General features: G+C 44.9%; 1 protein-coding gene across 1 annotated transcript in view; it reads left to right on the forward strand.

Annotated features, from left to right (window-relative positions):
• CTCFL (CCCTC-binding factor like) overlaps positions 1 to 22,134 on the forward strand; it is a 311,708-nt gene that overhangs the window by 82,056 nt on the left and 207,518 nt on the right. The gene's annotated exons all lie outside the window — the stretch shown is intronic.

Genomic DNA, 22,134 nt, shown 5'->3' on the forward strand with positions numbered 1-22,134 from the left:
GGGCTGCACATACCAACCAATCCCCTTACCACCATGCTGTGGCAAGTGGGCACAGACCCAGCAATCATTTCTTCTTAATATTGAGTGTTTCATGTTCATTATTAGCAGCAATGTGTTATTCCCATACCCTTTGCTGTGCTTTTCTTCCCTTGGGGACAAAGTATAAGTAATCACATGGACCGGGCTTTCAGTAGTGGAAATGTTTATAACAGGCGAGAGTACTTCTAACGGGTGCATTCCTTCCAAGTACCATAAAACCAGTACTGTCATTATTGGGGCCAATATACTCATTAGACACATTATTATTGTTAAGCTCAGCATACAATTTTTCCGACCATTTCCTTTTTGTAACCTTCTAGGCACTATGTTTAATTCATTATCAGCAGTGGTGCAGGAGGGGGCAAAAGCTGGTTCCGGCATTTTTCTCTCACGGCTCTTCTTCTTCAGCAGTGTTCATCATGAATATCTCTCTTCGTTGCGCTCGTTGGAATGTCAATAAGTTTGATAAATGTCAACAGTCTGTTCTGCCAGTTCTTAGCAGCCTGGATTGCTACACGCTGGGCAAGACCTTTGTGCGTCTGTACAGCACATCGCTCAAAGAACTCCAGAGCAGTTATCACTTACCTTCGTACCATGTGCGCCCCGCTCGTTCGCACGGGTTCAGGACACATGGATTTTATGTTAGCACCCAGGAGCCTTGTTTATTGGGCTGTCCTATTTGCACAATCCTCACGCCGCTCTCCTTTAGGCCTCCGGTTCCTACTTCATCCGAGAATAGGAAACAGATGCAACAAAAAGATCAACAGAAATGTAGGTTTGATCACTCCTTCTTCTGAGGCAGCAAATTGTATCGCCTTGCTCCTGGTATCGTATGATCAATGAATAGTGTGGGTGCACTTCCAGACTCAAGCTCAGAGTCAGCCTGTGACGCAATAACAGATGATGGTGGGCACCACAGTGATGATGCAGCTTCTGTTTCAGGCTGCGGCGCAATGGAAGAGGGTGGGCGCCAAAGTGGTACACGTTTTGTGTCTGTCAGCAGTGATGCAGGTTCTGCTGAACAACGTTGGGGCACTCCTTGCCCTTCCTCTTTCACAGCAATCTTTTTAGGTTTTGTGTCAGGATCATGCAAATTTTGTGGCAAAGAACATGGCAATCGTTTCTTTTGTTTCTAGGATCGCCGACTCTTTCTGGTCGTCCTGATCAGTCAGTTTTTCAGACGGTGATGGGACCTTCTTGGCGTGCGTCACATGGATCCGCGCCATCCTTCCATCCACACGAATTGCCGTTTGCGTAGTCAGAAGGTTCAGATAGGGTCCACGCCATATGGGTGGCAACTTTGTCTTCCGCTCAAAGTTCTTAATTAGCACCCAGTTTGCTGGCTCCAGTGCATGTCCTGGGCCAGTGTATCTTATTGGCAATACCTCCTGCACCTGCTGATGAATCAAACGCAATTTTTGAATAAAAAAATTACAATAAATGCTGAGCACGGGGTATTCAAGTTCCCTCAGCCTTCTCGGCTGGGGTGCACACCAAACATTCGCCGGTCTCCCCATGACTATTTCATATGGGGAGAGCCCAATTCTTGCCTGCACAGATGTACGCATACATAATAACGCTATCGGTAATGGGTCTACCCAACTCACTTGGTTCCTGCGCATATTTTGCTTATCTTGGATTTCAAGATGCCGTTGTGGCGATCAATAAGACCGGCAGACATGGGGTGTCTAGAACAATGGAATCGCTTATCGATTTGGAGACCTGCGCAAATCTGTATTATTACTGCGCCCACAAAATGCAGACCATTATCTGACCATATGACACAGGGCAGACCAAAACGGGAGAAGTGCTCCTTCAGCATTACTTTTGCAGTGCTCATGGCAGCGCAGTCTTTCAGTGGATATGCTTCCACCCATTTACTGAATGCACATATGATTACTAGGACATACTTTAAGTTTTGACATCTCTCCATTTCTATGAAATCAAAATGGATCACCTCAAACGGCATAGAGGGAGGGCCAAAACTGCCTGTTGGAGTCACCGTTCCCTTTCCCACATTATGTTGTAGACACGTGATACAGTTCTGGACCACCCTCTCGGCATTTTTCTTTATGTGTGCATTCTCCCATACTGTGGCTAAATGCTGGACTATCTTTTTGGCACAAATATGAGTAGGGCTGTGGGGCATCGTGACCATTGCAGTTACTTAAGAATTGGGCAGCATCCAGTTTCTACTTTTCTTGTCCACCCAGCAACCTTCTAGATCTAATTCAGCCGAGCCCTCAGCCCACCCTTGTATTTCGTCAGCAGTTGCTTCTGCCTGCATCTCTTTGACAGTAGCAATTCCATTTTCTATCATGCAGGGCACTTCCTCAGACTGTACTGACATCATTTTGGTATTCAAATCAGTGGCAGTTTGCTTCGCAATCCTGTCTGCAAATGCGTTTCCCTCTCCTACTTTGCTTATTACCTTTTTATGCGCCTCGCATTTCACTATCGGTAGGCGCTTTGTACACGTGAGTGCAGACAGCAATCGCACAATCAAAGGGCCATGTTGAATTCTGGCCCCATGTGATGTCAAGAAACCTCTCTCTGCCCAGAGTCGGCCAAAGTTAGAAACCACGCCAAAGGCGTATTGGCTGTCAGTATATATGTTTACACTCTGCTTGGGCAGAGTTGTAGGGGATTCTTTTACTCTCCACAATACTTTTTAACGTGGTGATAGTGCAGGCAGCAGTTGATTTGCCATCAGGTAGTTTAAAACAAGAGCCATCACAAAATAACTCTCTGTCTGGCTCTTTTTGTGGGGTATCTGTCAAATCAATTCTCCCCTTCGTTTCTTTCTCAGTAACCATTAAGCAATCATGGGGAGGTGATTCATTCTCACTGAGTTCTTCCATGGGTAGTGGCATTAATTCTGCAGGATTCAAAGCGCTACACCTCATAATTTGAATGTGTGGCGCAAAGAGGACAATTTCATATCTAATCAATCTAGCAGAGGTGAGGTGTTGCGTCTGCGTTCTATTTAATAGAACGTCTATGGCATGTGGCACCATCAAAATTAAGGTGTGCCCCAATACCATTCCTTCTGTTTGTTTCACTGACACAGCAGCCGCAGCAATAGCTCGCAAATACCTTGGCAGAGCGCGCGCTACAGGGTCCAGCGCGGAAGAAAAATAGCCGCACGGCCTATTTCTTCCACCTTGTTCCTGTGTCAAAACAGACAACCCACAACCTTCGCTCTCATGAACAAACAATCTGAAAATGTTTTCATAATTTGGTGTGCCCAAAACTGGAGCAGAACACAATGCAGTTTTAAGCAGATCAAATGCTCTTTGACATTCTTCATTCCATTGCAAAGGCATCACAACATCCTTCTTTGTCAACTCCACCATTGGCTTCACAATTAATGCAGAATTCACGATCCACTGCCGGCAGTAGGAAGCCATGCCTATTATAGCTCTGACTCCTTGCTGTGTTTCTGGAATAGGCATACCAGAAATGCTCTCTATCCTTTCTGGCGTCAGTCTTCTCCCTTCTTTTGAAAGTAAGTAACCCAAATAAGTCACCTCCTTTCGACAATATTGGAATTTCTTTAAGCTTGCTTTATGGCCATGCGCTGCTAGATGGGTCAATAACAACACCGTACTCTTTTTACAAATCTCCTCTGTATCTGCAGCGATCAATAAATCATCTATATATTGTAACAAAACACAACCTGCTGGTAACTCTAGCATGTCTAGCTGCTCCTTCAATGCTCTACTGTAAACACTTGGACTTTCTGTGTAGCCTTGTGGAATGCGCATACATGTGAATGATCGTCCTCCTAACGTGAAGGCGAACAGATATCTGCTTTCCTTGTGTACAGGAATGCTGAAAAACACATTTTTCAAGTCAATCACACTGAAATACTCAGCCGAGGCAGGAATCATTGTCAAAATCGTGGTAGCGTCTGTGACCAATGGGAACTGGGGATCTACTATCTTGTTTAGTGCACGCAGATCAATTATGAAACGATACGGTACCACATTACCTCCTTTCTTATACAGTGGAAGAATCGGACTGTTACATGTACTCCCTGTAATCTCTTCAATCACTCCCAATTTTACCAAATCAGAAACAATACTTTTCAATCCTTTCTCTCCTTCTGCTGAGATTTTGTTTTGTGGAATGCGCAGTAACGTTACTCTTTATTTCAAAACAATCTTCACCGGTTCAATCTTCAAGCATCCCACATCATTGTCATTCATCGCCCATATACAGGTTGGCACTTCACTCAATTCCCCTGACAAGGGTTTGGTAACAAATTCAGGTATCAGTACATTCTGTGGTGAAATGGTCAAGAATACTCCATGTGGTGTACAGTGAATGACTGCGCTCAGTTTTTTTCAATAGATTTAACACCAAAATGTTTTCCCCACAATTCTCTGTTAAGAGAAACGGACAATATTCAGTGAATGGGCCTAATGTCACTGCTACTGGTTGGGATAGGGGATTTATCACTGGGGTGCCTGCAAACCCTACTGAAATAGTCCTTTGCCCTGACAGCGTTATTTCTGGAACCAAGTGATTGTCTATTGAACACTTTTGTGCCCCCGTATCCATGAGAAAGCTATGCTCACTATCCCCGCCTTTCATTTCTACGTAGGGTTCTTGCTGATTCACGGGAATAGACACTGGTTCCAACCCCTGTCTTGGGCTGTCCTATTGGGGAAACAACACATCATCCGATGTGTAATCGCTACTATTGCTATAGTACGCACTCGATTGGGTATCAAAGATGTTCCCACCCCTACCTGTATTTACATTTTGCATGTTTTGATGGCTCTGATTCGGAGTAGAAGTTTGATTCTGTGCTAGGTTCTGATTTTGAGTACCATTTCCTTGACCATTCTGGTGCTGCTGCAGGCTATTTCTATTTTGCCCATTTGTTCCTGGATGCCCCGTATACTGCCTTCTTTGGCCATACCTATTTCTATTCTGCAGATGCGGACATTGGGCTCGCCAGTGACCTTCCTCTCTGCAATACACACATTGATTCAATCCCAGGGGCCCTCCATGTATATTTGAGTTACCTCTGCCTTGGGTGTTTCCTCTTCCCCTATTGTGTCCTGCTACTTGCTGGTTTAGCACCCTTGTTTTCAAATTCGCCCTATCTTTTACCTCTTTTTCTTTCTCTGCGTTCACTCTGTTCTCGTAATATTGGGCCATATGTAGTACTTCACTTAACGTTTTTGCTTGCCATGCACTTTCCGATGTCATTATTAATGTTTGGATTGGAAGTATTAACCCTCTCACGTATTTGTCAACAAATAGTCTTTTCCCCGCTTCTGTGCTTACATCCTGTCCACTGAAATCTGTAAATACTTCCTCAAATCTATTAAAATAATCTGTAGCTAATTCATCCTTGCCCTGAACACATGCAGTCAATTTGTCCCATTGAATTCTTTTCTCTGGCACAATTTCCTTCAGTTTTTGTATTATCCGTGCTGGTAATGCTACCATATTTGGCCCTGGCTTTCCCCCCACTTCTTTATCCTGAACCTCCTTTATCAAGTTCGCCCACGTGGCGCCGTAGGCCGTTTCATCATCCACTTTTCTTATTTGCTTCCATATGTCTGCTGGTAGGATTACTGGGAATATTAGATCTATGTCACCCATGGTAAACACGGATGATTGCAAGCAGGATTCTACTTCTTTATAAAATCCCGCAGGATTCCTTCTTATATCGGGAATTGTCTGTTTTATGTTATTCACTTCCTGCCTGAAAAAGGGGACATGTACACATTAGGCTGTATAATGCGCTTCTGTTACTCGCGCTGGTTGACTGCCTACTGCAGGAATCTCTACCTTTGGTACATAGGTAAGGGGCACTTCTCTCATGGGAAATGCCGCACTCACTGTCCCTCCCCCTTCTCTCATATGCAGTAATATTCCCAGGTCAAGTAATAAGGCTGTCTCCCCTAGTTCCACGTTCTAGTGCTCTCTTATATACTGTCATTATTTCGGTAGGGCTGGCTTTCTTCTCCTTTATGTCTTTGTCTATCAAATGTTCAGCGATTGTCTGCAGTGCTTTTCTTTTTATGGGCAATGTGTATTCGTCTAATATTTCATGTACTTCCATTGTGGGAATGCTAGGATCTGAAATCCATTTTAGCGCCTCTCTTACGCACACTTTTAGTTTATCGCCTGCCTGTCTTGTCGACGGCAAATATCGCTGCTGTATATAGGGCTCTACCTCTTCCGTCCTACTTCTCCTAATATCTCTACTCCTATGCCCTGGTGTGGCAAACATTTCAGCATATTCATCATCAAGTTCATTCTTAAGTTCAAAAAGTTGGTCTACATGTTCCCTTATCTCTTCCTCTCTTCCTCTACAGCGCGCTAATGCATTCAAATCCAATAAACGTTGCGGCGGTAACTTTCCAATTAACTGTTTCCATTTTATCACTAAATATTCCCCCATGCATTCCAACACTACCGGTCTTTCATTGCTCCGTCTGAAGTCATACATCGAAGCTAGCGCTGACGTTGCATCATTCCCCTTTATATACAGTTCCGCCTCTTCTTGCAACTCTCGCTTTCACTCCTTGCTGATCGCACTGCGGGTCACTCTCACACATCCACCTCGTCCAATCCCTTCTTCCTTTTCATTAAGTTCAAGTTCAATCACGGGAGGGGCAGATGGGACAGAAACAATCTCTGGGGAGGGAGGTGCAGAGGGAAGAACGGGAACGGGAATTGACTGTTGCGTCGCTGGCTGGCTAATGGGAGGCGCTGATTGTGCGGTCTGTGGCTGTGCTGGTATCTGGTCAATTGGAGGGGGCGGAGCAACTGGAGGTGGCTGAGCAGTAGGTACCGACGCAGACTTTTTAGTCTCTTCCCTTGGGTCTCGCTTTGTATCATTTAATATTTTATTTATTAATTTGTCTGACGAATGCAGCTATCGTTGCGGGTATATCTCTTCTATACTCAATTGATCGTGTCTATTTGATTTCCTCAAACTATCATTCCACTCTTCCTCTTCATTCTCTTCCGCTCTCTCTGCTTTTGACTTATTCCTACGCGCATGTTTCCCTCTACTTCTCCAACGAAGCATAGCTTCCCTCCTCCAATCCCTAAGAATATCAAGTACTGCAGGGCGTGTTTTCTTTTTTATCAAAACCTTCTCCAAATGATCTATTCTCGTCATTTCAAAACTCCCATGATTCGGCCACGGAAGGTCTTCCTTTTTTCTGGTTTGCCTATGCCAAATCTCACAAAACATTATCGCACCCACACCATACTTCACATACATCTCATAAGCCGGCGTTCCCACGGGTGGTGCAACCTGGCCAGTTTCCAAAGATTGTCCACCGCAGCGGAAAAATCCTGCTAGGGTAGACAATACCCCAGGCATGTTTTAACCTTACCCTTGGCTAATCAAACTTACGCTGGGTGTTTGATTTTGCAAAATCAACTCTCAACCAATATCAGGATCACTTTTGAATCGTGGCACGACTCACCTGATCAATCAATTTGTCTTCTCGAGACACAATTCGTCCGTATACTGACGCAACCAATGACGTTGTGTCTGCGTATCTTGGCTCACTCTGCCTCGTTTCGGGACCCTCGCCTCCTTGTTCTCTGGCCGGGCATGTTGATCAGGGATTAGTTGTGTGCAGATCTGCAAAGGAGTCTCTCATCGCTTTCGCAGGGGGCGCCCTGAACACCTCTTGATCCCGGCTCGATCGTCCCGTCCTCGCCATTCTCTCCGCCTTCCTTATTTTACAACGCACACGATGGAACAAGTGGGGTAGGGTCCCTATTCAGGCGCCTTCTTGAAGGGGCCCCTGGGGGGCCCTCATTTGTGGAAACAAGGCAGAATCACCACAAACAAACTGATAAGCCAGACATAAGGTTGTATTCCCAAAATCTAGGGTTTATTGCAAAGCAAATAGTCTCAGTTGGCCAACTGGGTCCGACGCCCCGCGACGTGTGCTGCCAAACCTCAGGGGACGCAAGAGCCCCCAGAATCGTACAACTGTTGTATATATACAAAGCAAGTATCTTACAATCAGTAATGACACATCCAATACCGCCCCTAATACATTTCCTCTGAATTGGGCACGATGATTAACAATGGTGACGAGTATGACACTTTCAAACATTTATTTGGCACAGGTTGCAATCTTCGTGAGCCTACAGACATAAGTCTTTGTTTAAAAGAACACAATGCTTCTGTTTTCACGAACATGCTGCGCGTAGGGGAGAGACACATGCCAGGCCTTGCTATCTCTTGGTTTTTATTTGTGTGCTGGGGTCAATTTGCTCCCCAGAGCTCTACAGGGCTGAGGAAAGGGGAGGCCGCAAAGAAGAGCATAATTCAAATCATTTAACGTTCGCTTCTAGCATTTCTACTGTGTTTCCGAGACTAGCTGGCACCTGCTGTACTGATTAGAATGCCTCGCTGCTTACTTCCAAGGATATGTGAGGGAGGCAACCGGGCATTTCTGTCTGGGCTATTGCGTTATGTCTCAACATGTCTCTCGCGACCTTATATTATACTCCAGTGAAGCAGAATAATATTTCAGCAAAGCAGTTTTACATGAAGCAAAAAGCAAATGTTAGAGAAAACAAAATGGCGATTTCAGGTGTTTGTTCTTTGTCATTTTTAAGGTGTTTGGAACATAGTTATTGCTGACGTTATAAGTCTGTCTGATGTTTGTGCCCAAGATGATCTACAAAAAGAGTACATTTCATTTTCTTTGTTGAGACCATGCTCATGGGTCCTAATTTTACAAATGAATCTCGCCTCTGTTTGTCGAAGACCAATCTCTCAGTTGCTACCTCTTCTACCAAGAGGGACTTTTTGTAGTCCGATGAACTTAACGTCTTGTTTCCGAACCATCTGGTGTTCTTTTTGCCAGTGGTTGCCAAGTGGCAACATGGGGTTTTGGCTACCAATTTCAGACAGATGTTCTCTTATTCATGTACAGAGTTCTTTTATTGTACTTCCTATGTATATACAATCACATATGCAAATGATAGCATAAACAACAAACTTCATCCTGCAATTTATGTTCTCTTTGATCTTCATTCTGTTGCCTTGCTTATCTTGAAACAAGTTAGTATTCTCGTGAGCATGTTTACACAGTGTGCAAGTCCCACACTTTCTGAAGCCGGAGACTTCCGGACCTAGCCAGGTTGGTGGTGGAATACTTTTGTCTTGAGGAGGTAAAGATGGGCTCAGATTGTTTCTTAAAGTTTTAGCGCTTTTGTACATTTCTTTGGGACCATTTTCCACATACTTTGAAATATGCGGATATAGTTGCAGGAGGTGACAACTCCGGGTCAGGATTTTCCTAATATTGTGATTATCTTGATAAAACTTAGTTATAAAAAAGACTTGATCCTGATGTTGTGTTCCAGGTTTGTCTCTCGGAATTAATGTTTGGTCTTGAGTAAGGTTCGTCTATTTTTCACAAGCCTTTTGATATGTTTATATCGATATCCTCTTTCTTTAAATCGTGTAGATAGTAGATCGCATTTTTCCGGAAATATGGGATATTCATGGCAGTTCCTGCGTGCTCGTAGGAATTCTGCAGTAGGAATGTTGCATTTCACTGGCTGGTAGTGACAACTTGTCGCATAGCAGGTGGAATTCACTTCAGTTTCTTTACAATGTTTTGGTAAGCAGTTGCTTTTCTACTGCATAGATGTTAAGGCGTTTATGTCACTTGAGCTTGTGTGTGAAGTAAACTCAATTCCTGCATCATTTTGGTTTAGTCTCTCCATAAATTCTTCTAATTCATGTGCACTACCTTTCCAGATCATTATCACGTCGTCAATGTAGCGGGCCTAAAAGACCACCTGGTCTGCGAATGCCTTGTCCGTATATACTACTTTGACCTGTAGCATTCCCATAAAGAGATTTGCTAGGGATGGAGCATATTTTGTACTCATTGCCACTCCCTGCCGTTGGCGATAGTAGGTGTCATCGAACATAAATACATTGTAGTCAAGGGTTGCTTGAAGCATTTCTTTGAGCATTGTTACCTGATGGTAATGTGAGGCAGTTGTTCCTTTAAACACATAATCTATTGTCTGTATTGCAAGGTCATGTTTACTTGACGTATAGAGGGCACATACGTCCAATGTGGCAAGTATGTAATCAGGTTGCCAATCAGTTCTCTGTAGAATCTTAATGGTGTCTGTGGTATCCTTAAGATAAGCTTTCAGTTCTCATTTGCGCCAACATGCAAGTTTGACAAGATAGAACTTCAATCTGACCTGTTCAAATATGTAGGTAAGTTAAAATTAAAAAGGTTTTAGACCATACAACATTCCAGCTGGGACCCAGGCAAGTACACTAGCAATTGAATAGATCGAAAATATCCATTTACTTAGATCACTTGATGAACAGAGACATTTGAAATAATTGACACACTACAAGAGCTAGGCATAGTACCAAAGGATATGACGCAAGTGGAACTTAAATCCAAGTCCAAGTTTACAACACAATTGGCACCTGACAACATGATTGATGCTTTTTTATAAAACAGTGACGAATGAGATTAATAAACTATCGGATAGGCATACGCACAAGAAAATTAAGGGGAATTTAACTCAAGAAGAAAGATTGGCAATGAAATACTTGAAGGAAGATAAGAAGATCCGTATCAAGGAAGCCGACATAGGCGGTAACATTGTGATCATGAACCGAAAAGACTATTTCTTACTATGGCCCGTAATCACATATCAACCCCTCCATTGCTACGAGAAACAAATCTCCCACTGTCGACAACCCTTATCCCCTACGTCAGAGAACACCTTATTCCTCAGTCCCGATCGAAGCGTCTGGCTAAGGGAAGCAAAGTCTCCCAGCACTGACTGTGTTTAAGGGAATGTCAGTTTCCCGATAACAAAGTGAGCAAAAAGCCCAGAGGAGTGCAGCAGAAGGCTGTGCTCCTCTGGTAAACTCAGACTATGGTGTTCAACCAAAGCAAAATGTTGAGGGGTACACAACTGGAGGGAAAATTACACATGGAATGGAAATCTTTCCTAACAGTATAAAACCAAAAAAGCATAGTTATATCACAGTATAAAAGTAGGTAAATTAATAACAACAATACATAAGCCGCATTTACACACATTAACAAGCTAAACATTACTTTTTTGATAATCACATAACTTTATCTGGTATAAAACCAAAAAAGCATAGTTACATCACAGTATAAAATCAGGTAAATTAATAACAACAATACATAAGCCGCATTTACACACATTAACACCCCAAACATTTCTTTTTTTAAAAAGAGTTATAGTTACCGTGACAAAAAGAAAAGTCTACAACAGTAGAAATAACATTGGTAAGATGTAACCACTCCCTCTGTACCACTTCAAAAAATATAACACGAAACTCAAAGTAGAATACCACTGCAAATCTGAATGCTTGCTAGAATAGACCCATTTAGTTAGAGTAGTCGAATGAAACAGTATAACATAAACTAGAATAAAAAGCAATTATGATGAATGAATGACTGACCGTGATTGGGACTAGGGCGACTCCAGGCACACCAATGCTCTCCCATGTGAGGCTGTTTTGAGAGTGGGGAGCTGAACCTCGTGTCCCCCCAACGTGAATGATACCGTCACTATCTCAGCTGCAAGCTGGCAGTAACCCTCATATGTGATTGATATTGCTTTCCTCTCATGGGCCACATAGATAAACTGAGTTTTCCTTGTTACATGACTGAGAATGGGAACAGCACAGGCGAGGGGATAAATGTTCGATCCCCTACAAAGGCACTTCTGCTCATTTTATGTACACACATTACAGTCCTGATACTTGCAGACATTTAAAGAAATTGAATCCCATTACAAAGAGGGTTGAAGAGTGTAAATAGTTCCCTACCAAAGGCATCTTTAATTTGAATAAAATTATGCATTTGAAAACAACACTCGATTTCTAAAAGGGGAAAATATTTCTGAAACAGTAGGAAGTATTTCCTGATTGGTATGGGTAAGGCTTTAAGTGACTTAAGTGAGTTCCTGGTTAGAAGTCTACATGATTTTAATGAGAACCTGAAAACCAAAGTGCAAATATTGAAAAAACAAACAGAAAAAGAGCTTGTCTTCTCCTACACCACTACCAGCAGTTACATCCCGAAACAAAATAATAGAGAGGTAAAAGACTAATATATTATTGATGTTTTCAGTTGTACCCTACCCACTTCTCCTCGGCCACAACTGCAATAGCATGCTGCATTAGGACCTGCAGCTTTCATACCACTTCAATCACTCCTCCCCCACCAGGTTACCCCAAAGCAGCACCCACCTCTGCACCCTCCTGTTCTCTCTTGTATAGGACTTGTATATATTCCCACATCCCCCAACTACAACCCTCTTTAAGACAGCCACCAGGTGCCATGGAAAAGGCTGGTAGTCCAGTGACAGTGCATGCTCATTGGACACTGGGAGACGTTAGATGTCTTTTATGTTAAAAGATTTTGCAAATGATAGAGAAGAAACAGAAGGTTTGTAGAAAAAATCCAGATAGTTATCCAGGGTAATAATCCATCTTGGACAAACATAAATCAATGAATGTTTCATTTTGCCAGTGGAGGTGCTTCAGTGCCTCATACAGTGTAGCCACTGACCAGCACAAGACCCGGACATAGGCACAGAATATTTTCAAGACAGAAAATGTACAAGCAAGAATAGCTGAAGGTTGTCAACAGAAAACAAATCGGATTAAATGAACAACTGTAAACACAATAAGGGTGTATCGCTGGCCAATTAATTTAAATGTGGTCTTTTCCCAAGACGTAGGCATGAACAAGCAAGCAGAGACCATCCAGGAATCAGTCCTTGCAGCATTTGCTCATGGACTACAACTCCAGTTACAACAGCAACAGAAAATAATTTGCGAAGGTTGACAAATTAAACCACTAGCAGAATTAGTGACAATATATGGCAGGAGAAAACAAAGAAGAAGCAGGGGTGCAAACTCAGGTGGAAGTTCAGTGAGTGGAAGTAGGCATGGAAATGGGTGGGGCAGGAGAAGAGGTGTAACAAATGGTTCTCACAATGCAACACCTGTAAGTAATACTACATACAATTACTGCAGACAAGTTGGGCTTGGAGTATGTGATATCATCATTACCCCTTTAATTCCTTTTAATCCAGAGGGCCCTTCAGTGGAATGTGTGATCGAGGGACAATGAAGATTACCAAAATGTACAGCGCAGGGAGTCTTGATTCTAATAAAGACGCAGTGGCAAGCATTATGCTTTAACTTCTTTTATTCTCATTCTCAGTTTTAAAATCTTTCAACTTTTCCTTCATATAACTTTTAACCTTTTTTTATTTTTTATTAGGGAACTACAAATCCCTGTTAATCCCTTTGGTTCGGTAGTCTTCTGACAGTCCACTCCTCCTCACCCCCCCAGGTCCCTTCCTCTCTTATTCTGATTCTCCAGCCAAGAACCCCATAAAACCTTGTCCCATTTAGGCAACTTGAGACCAACGCCAACCGAACTCCACTCTGTGCATGGTCCGCAACAACTGCAACTCCTCAGTGACCGCTGACCAATGGTGGATCCTTCTCTTTACACTCTGGAAATTAAGCCGTTCTTCTGTTTATCCCCTGTGAGACAAGAAAGAACAGCATCAGGGTGGGTATATGTTTACCCCCAGACAAAGTGCAGTCATAACTCAACAGGTCTAGACAATCGTGCTTATACTGGGTGGGAATAATACCTGCCTCTGTGTCTTTAATAGAACCAAGACTCCCTGCGCAGTAAGCCTGTGTAGTTTTCATTCTACGTCAAGACCGGAACCAAACATTATGCCTGTTCAAAGCTGTGGACTCCATCTCTGCCACTGACAATATCGGCTTGAAATACAATTCTTTAAAAACATTGTCATTGGACCAATCTACTGCCCTCAGGATATCCTGCAAGCTGACCCCTGAGGCAAAAGCCTTGGATGCCATCGCTCCTCTGGAGGAACGCGTGCCGAACCGTGACATATCCGCCCCTGACTGCGTCATCACCTTGCGCATCCATCTAACTATGGTGGCTGATGCCACGGCCTTGAAGAGTTTCCTATGCACTATCAGCAGTTGTGGCATGCCTGCCGGTCTCATTTCGGCCGTCCCGGTCTCGTACTTTCTAATGCAAGCCACCATGCAAAGCTGTGGATGTCCGGCAAGTAAGGGTACGAGATTGAGGAGCAATTTCTCTTTGTTCTTTTCGTAATGGTAAATGTCACTCCCTCCGATCCATAAACCTTCCTGTCAATGGCCAGAGCCTTTGCGTCTGAAATTCTCCTACAGGAGACTAGACACAGAAGCGTTGCTTTCTTCCTTGACAATTGTGTCACTGACAGATACTTGTTCACGGGCCCCCTGACGAGAAAAAGCAGCACAATGTCGGTATCCCCAAAGTGCGCGTATTTCGGTACTGAATGGATCTGAAACTTTACTCCCTTAACCAACCTTACAACCGCCGGACGATCCCCTACCGTCTTTCCTTTGATAAGGCTGTGCCCTGCTGATAACGCTGACATGTAAACTCCTAACGTTTATATTAAGCACATGTACCATTGGGGCAAAAACGTGAGGAAGACTCTGTCACCGACACCAATCTTCCCACTTGCTCCACCCAGCGTTACAGCTCCTAAGCATAAAGGGCGCCCTTGATTCCTTGATAAGATGGGCAGCCTGGCCCGAAATGCCCAGAAAACCCTAGCGTGTCTCGACACCCTGCAGGCCAGCAGGGGAAGGCTCTGCCTCACTCTCAGAGGGTGAAACCGCCCAGCTGGGTCTGTGAGTAGGTCCTGGTTCTGAGGCAGAACTCTGGGAAAATCTGAGGAAAGTTCCATTAGAACTGGAAACCACGCTTGTGACTTCAAATGTGGGGCTATTAGCACCATCTCTGCTTCTTCCCAGCAAATGTATGCTAGTACCTTTCTCAGAATTATGAACGGAGGGGATGCATACTGATGTCTCCCTCGCCAGTTGCATAAGAAAGCGTCCGTGCCCAGTGCGTCTGGATCTAGTCTCCAGCCGTAGAAGCTGGGTAACTGAGAGTTCAATCTGGTGGCAAACCGATCAATGTTCATGAGGCCTCAGATGAGACTCAACTGATGCAATACTCTGTTGTCCAACTTCCAGTCACTGGCATCCGTCAGATACCGGGACTACCAATCCGCTACTACATTCAGGGTCCCCGGCAGATACTTTGCCTTGACTGATATCCCGTACTGTGTGCAATGGTGCCAGAACCTCTTTGCCAACTCTGCTAGTAATCTGGACCTCGTACCTTCTAATCGATTTATGTAGAAAACTACTTTCCCATTGGGCCTCATTACAAGTTTGGCAGTAGCCTTGCTGGTAAAATCGGCTGGCCGCTGTCAAACTTGCGAATTTTTTACCGGGCAATTAACGGGTCATTATGGTCTGGCCGGACCCGGTAATTGCCCATTCGCGGGCGCCGGAATAAAATGCTCCCCATTCCCATTGAGCCACGTAGGTCAAGAATGGTGCCGGTGCATCCGACCTCCCCATAGGGCTCAATGGGAATGGGGAGGTCGGGTGCACCGGCACCATTCCTGAATGGTGCTAGTGCATCCGACATGCTCTGCTCGCGGGTGCCGGTACGCCCGCCAGGTCAGACCGGGCGGGCGGGAAGGTACCTGCGAGCAGAACTCGTAGTTTGCCGGTCCGGTAACAACGGTACCAGCAAGCTTACCGGTACCGTTGTTACCGGACCGGCAAACTTATAATGAGGCCCATTGTCCATTTTTAAGAGAATGCTGCAGTTCAGCAACAGTTTGATACAATTTATATGGAGTTCCAATTCCTTCAGGGCCCATTTTCCTCTGGTTTCTATTGAACCGCACCTGGCCCCAACCTGCTCTGCTGGTGTCCTGAATGTGGGCCTCATTATGACCCTGCCGGTCCGGTAAATCCGCCACCACTGTTGTTTTCCGGACCGGTTGATTCCGAGTTCTGCAGGCGGGAGGTGTCACTCGCGCCAGGTCTGACCTGGCGGGAGTAACGCCACCCGCCTGCAGGCAGAAATGCAAACACCAGCTCCGTCATAGATTTACAGAATTCCGCCTCCAGAATTACTGGGTCACCGGGGTTGTAATGCCCTGGGGATTTCGGCAATCACAGAGGCAGAATGGTATTTCAGTTCCAGCGGCAGCCTGCTGGTTTTTCCGGCACGGCTACTGCCGGACCCGTAATGAGGCCCTATATGACTAACTCCGGGACATCTCAGAAAATTGTATGGCCGTTCCATGCCTCCATATTCAGAGCCACCATTCCAGCTCTGACCTCCCCTCCTGATCTAATGGAATCATCTGATGATACCCCAGGCCCTGGTGCAGGTGTTTCGTTTTCAGTCTCTGCAAGGCCCTGTAGTGGAGCGGGCCTGGGAATATGGCCTGAATTGAGGAGACTAACAATCCTACTATCCTCGCTAGGGTCCGAAGGGATATCTGAGGTCTCCTGAGACACGCCCTGATCTCCTTCTTTATTTATTTTAACTTTTTCACTGGCAGCTCTAGAGTGGCTTTTATCTATTACGAAGCCTAAGAAGTCCATCCTCCTGCTGGGGGACAAGTTTGATTTCTCTTGATTTAGGAGAAATCTGAGGGAAATCGGGAGGTCTCTTACCCAGTGAGTTTGCTCCGCCACCGCCTCCTTGCTTTTTGCTAAAATCAGGATGTCGTCCAGGTAGACAATTATCCTGATGCCTCTTTCTCTGATCGCCGCTGACACAGGCCTCATGCGCTTGGTAAAGGCTCATGCTGCTGAGGATTGATGACCGGTCGGACGACTCCTGTATTGACCAGTCCCAGCAAAAACTCAACCAGGTAAGATCTTTATAATGGACGTTTGTGCCTTCCTGAGCACGGTACACTCCCTGATGAACTTTCCCGTCTCCTTAATAAAGGTTTCCCTGAACACAAAACCTTTCGCTGCCTCTCTTGACTCATAAGACGATATTTCTCCCAGCTTGGAATACATTTTGAGAAGCTCACTCCTCCTCCTTTTGGAGGATAATTCACAGTTCATGTTGCCAAGTAGACAGATCGCTATCTGGGCCGAGTTTGCCAGCACGTCCGGATCAACCGGCTTGGCCGTGTTCCTGGCTCTCGGCCAAGTCTATCATCTTGGCAATGGGGCCTGTCAGGTCTAGGAGTTTCTCTTGACAGCTTTTCCGCGCTGTGTCCATACACCATCACGGATCGTAAGAGGCCTTTGTAACAAAGGTGATCACACGTGTATCTAATTTGGGTGTTTCTGCCACCTCCCCTGACAGCTCCGGCTGTGGGCACTCGGATCGCATGTGAAGCCTGGTCTCCTTTTCCGGTGGCTTCCTAAGTCTGTGAGCAATATGCAAGGCTACTCTAGGCAATGGCTGCCAATCAGTGGACCTTGAATGCCTGATGCTGTCCGGGTCAAACATGTCAGATACTTAAGTATCCTATTGTTCGACATGCTTCTCTTTTCTGGATTTCTTCTTAATCCGTACGTGGACCACCTCTGCCTCTTTACTAGGCTGTTTGTCTATCGATGAGGTGTCAGTGTCTGATGTGTCATCTGTGTCACCCTTACTATCATCCCCTTGGGTGGGGAGTAGGAGGCCTGGCACCACTGACTTTTAAAGAAAAGTTTCTTTCAGTTTTCCGGAATACGTCAGTAGCCTCTGGGGCCTGTCCCTTGCCTCGGTGGAGTAGAAGAGTTTTTTTCTCTTCTGGATTGGAATACTCTCCTGATCGTCCCCTTCGCATGGGACAGCAATAACTGGTGCGTCTTTATTCATGCCACTCTGCATGTTGCTGCTACCTTTCCCAATAAGGGATTCCAGAGTGTCCAGTCTGTCCTATAGGGGGTGAGCCCCCTGAGCTAAGGCCTCAACTAGTGAGTCCCCCAGCACCTTCTTGAAGTTGAGCGCCAGATCGCTCTCTGCTTCTGCATCTGTGCATTCCTGGCTTTCCTCACTAAAATCATCCTCCACCACATGTGATGGTACCTAAAATTGATCTGGTGCTGCTCAGTGCCAATGCCTGGACCTGCAGACTGTTCGACACGCCCGTAGAGACTCAGAAGGGCCTAAGTCCTGTCTGTCTCCTACCTTTCACAGGTGGTGTAAAGTGAATATAACTATAAATGACATATATTTCCGGTTTTTACATTTGTTTTATTTTCCTTCTTGGATATTCTCCTTGTGGCTGAGAGGACTTTGTGCTGGACTTAATTTGTTTTGTACACCCAGTAACTCTATCCAAGTGTTCTGTTCGTTTTAAGGAGCTCTCGTTGTATGAGCGTTCTGCACGCTGTCGCACGTGCTAATTTAGGGCGCAACACTTTAACACGATGCGCACATCGCTCGCACCGTTCGCACATGCATATAGGTGAAAATTGAGGCCTCTTTCTTGTGCTACGGGCCAAGCTACTCCCGTCTGCGGGAATGATGCGCAGCCATGTACATTTGCATACTACGCACAATCGCGCTTTGTGAAAGTGCAAAGCAGCTAAGAAGTGCGGCTAAGATAATGCATCAATCTGGCATCCGTTAACTCTATCCAGCCATGATGCTTTACAGTCAGCAGTCTAACCTGTAATTTCACCTTAATATCATTGCAAATCACTTAGCAATAGAAAAACTCAATTTATCTATCTGAAGAGCAGAAAAAGAAGCAGAAGGGACCTACGCAGGACGCTAGTTGCTAGTTCCAGGAAGAGGTGGACTGTCAAAGGACTACAGAACAGAAGGGACTCACAGGAATGTGTAGTTCCCTAATAAAAATAATACAAAAGGTTACAAGTTATATGAAGAAAAAGTTTAAAGATTTTAAAGCTGCTGAAGTGTGAGAATAAAAGAAGTTGAAGCATAATGCTTGCCACCGGTCTTGACATAGAATGTGTGCCATCTCTTATAGATGCTGATGTTTGCCTCTACATGCTCCTGTCTAAAGATTTTCCTAATGCACCCTTTTTCCATGCATCTATTCGAGTTTCTGGTACTTCATAACAGCCTGTTTTGCACAGTGTAATTGCACCCATTTCTGTATCTGGGTTTTATATCATATAAACATGCATTCCTATTAAGTCTCCCTTTTCTGTCATGTGTTAGGACATGCTTTGTTATACAAACTGAATTGTACCATTCATCCCTGATCGAGGGTTCTAAATTTTGGGCCTCATTACAAGCTTGCTGGTCCGGAAACAAGGGTGCCAGTAAGCTTACCAGCACTGATGTTTCCGGACCAGCAAACTACGAGCCTGCGGGCGGGTTGTCTTCCCGCCCGCTAGGTCTGACCTGGCGGGCAGAATGGCACCTGCCCGCAAACTTTCACTGAAACACCGGCACCGTCATTGACGGTGCCTGTGTTTCAGTCGTACCACTCCCATAGAGTCCTATGGGACTCCATGGAAATGGGGAACAACATAGTTACCGGCACCTTACTTACCGGCAGCCAGGGTTGTAATACCCCAGTGTTACCGGAAAGCCAGGTGCCGGTAACTGTTGATGGCTCCAGCGGCAGCATGCCAGATTTACAGGCACGGCTACCGCCGGACTCGTAATGAGGGCCGTTGTCTTTGAAAATACAACTACTGTATTAGCTGCATTATAGATCAGGGAGGACTAATTGTACGACCTGTTCGCACAGACATTTCTGTAACCACAATTCCCATTAAATGGTAGTAACCGATTAGGGCATTCACAATAACGTTTTGGTGTTTAGTATTTCTGCATTTATGTCTGTCAGCTTAAAACACCCTATCAAAACTGAAGACTGATGGCTGGAAGATTTTGAATTAATCATAACCTCTGGCATTACTCCTGATAAACTCCATGACAACCATTTTCCAGCCTGCCAGGCCATTACAGAAGCAGAAAGACAATATGCAAATCAGAATTGAGACAACCCAAAGAAGCAGCCCAGCCGCCATGTTAGGTCAGAAACCTTCTACACCAGATCACAATCAACCTTGGACATGTTTCGGCCCCATTGGGTGTCATTACTGCTTGAGAAACACACATATATATTTCATATTTTGATAACAAAAATAAAGCAAGCAATGAGTGTCTCCTCCATTAAATAACACATGCAGCCTCAATTGACCATGTCAGGGCATAGATGAAGATAAATCTCTCACTGCCCGTTGATGCCACATAGAGCGATGATTTAAATTAACTGGATCTGAGAACAGTCAGTTACATCTGTTCACTCATATAACATATTATGCACAAATGTGTCTGTAGGTCTGTTCAAATGGTCTCTGTCTCTGACTCATGTCTACAGCTGAAACCATCATATGCTAGAAACCACCTCTTTTGTTGTATACACCCTCCAATGTATTATTAATTTAATGGACATTTGTAAAAAAAAAAAAGTTAATGCAGAACAATATGTCAATTCAAAGCACATAATAGCAAGAGGTTGAGGATGATCGTAAAGATGCGTGGGGTGGAGAGGGGAGGAAAGAATACATGGAGCTGTGGTGGGAGGGAGTGGAGATTGATGTATTACAATTGTCAAAGTGAATTAGGTCATTTTAGGGGGCAGACAGGTACATTTGTTGATTACGTTGGACAAGAGTTGTAGAGCGTTTGACAGAACTGCAGTCAGCACCGCCAATCAGTGGAATTTTATTTATTGGGTTTTTAGAATGCGCCTATACACAATAATGTGTTTCAATCTGAGATGTTCTTCTTGAAAACCTTAGTACAGCTAGGAAAAGGAATCTTGAGGAATCTTGAGGATTAAAGAGATCCTGAGAGCCAGTATCTCTTGAATTATGCTTAAATGTAGGAGGGAATTGAAATGAGATAGGTTGGCCAATAGGTTCCATAATGTATGCTCCTGGACTGACTAGAGGGCCCCTCATGACTACATTTACTAGAATGCACTATGATCCACTCATTCTAGATGTCATCATGCACCAAATATTCACTTTGCAAGTGCAGTGGCCCTGGGTGACTGCAAATTCCAAAATACATTATGCCTGTTTTAGGAACGAAGCTCCTCAATACAACATAGATCAGAAAACATTCTGTGTCAGTAAATACAGCAGTCACAACATGACTGCACATTCGAGAATGCACTATATCGCACTCAGTAGACTGCCTGTTGTAGGTCTTCCATACCACACTTGTCTTACGACAGAACACCAAACCATTTCTGATGTTGTCAGCTCTTTATTTATTTTATTTATTTATTGGATATTTATAAGGCGCTTACACAACAAGACAGTGGGCCTCATTATAAGTTTGCCGGTCCAGGAACTACGGTACCGGTAAGCGCACCTGACCGGCAAAACTACGAGTTGTGTTTGCGGGGGCATTTCTGCTTGCCAGGTCGGACCTGGAGGCAGAGCGGCACCCGCGAGCACAGCATGTCGGATGCACAGCACTGTTATAAACGGTGTCGGTGTATCGAACCTCACCGAACCTCCCCATTCCCATTCAGCCCGCTACAGCAGGGCTGTAATGACCCAGTAATTGCCCATTCGCGGGCACCGGAAAAAAAGTAACACCGGCGGCAGCCGTGCCTGTATTACAGGCACGGCTACCGCTGATATCATAATGAGGCCCAATGTTTCAAAGCGCCATAAGGCACAAGGAACAAGGCTTCTCAAGACCTTCCTTTTCTCCTCCTCCTTCTCTCTCCCCCCTCCCTTGAACCAGCACTTGCACCCGGGCACCGTCTATGACCAGTAACTGATTCTGACCCCCCCGCCTGATATCTCATGCTGTGGAGGGATAGCATGGGTTTTGCAGATGATCTACCTTTGGACAAGCAGGAAGAATTCCTTGTATTAAACTACTGCTTCCTCGTGTGCTTTGCCTCGCTCAGAGTGTGCTCTCGTGCTCCGCCTTTTATCCGTGCAGGGAAGTGGGCGGTGTAAGCTAAGTGTGAGGAAGGTGGGGGATCAGAATCAGTGACTGGTCATAGACGGTGCCCGGCTGCAAGTGCTGGTTCAAGGGAGGGGGAAAGAGAAGGAGGAGGGAGGCTCCTGCCGAGGAAAGAGATCTACCTCCCACTCTTGTACAACATAAAATTGTACATGGGTTACTTCGCTTTCGCTGTCTACAAGATGTGACTATGAACCCCTTAGTTGGATAT

The sequence above is a fragment of the Ambystoma mexicanum genome, chromosome 3p, assembly GCF_040938575.1.
Source record: "Ambystoma mexicanum isolate Mex_15411 chromosome 3p, UKY_AmexF1_1, whole genome shotgun sequence".
In the NCBI taxonomy this organism is placed as follows: domain Eukaryota; kingdom Metazoa; phylum Chordata; class Amphibia; order Caudata; family Ambystomatidae; genus Ambystoma; species Ambystoma mexicanum.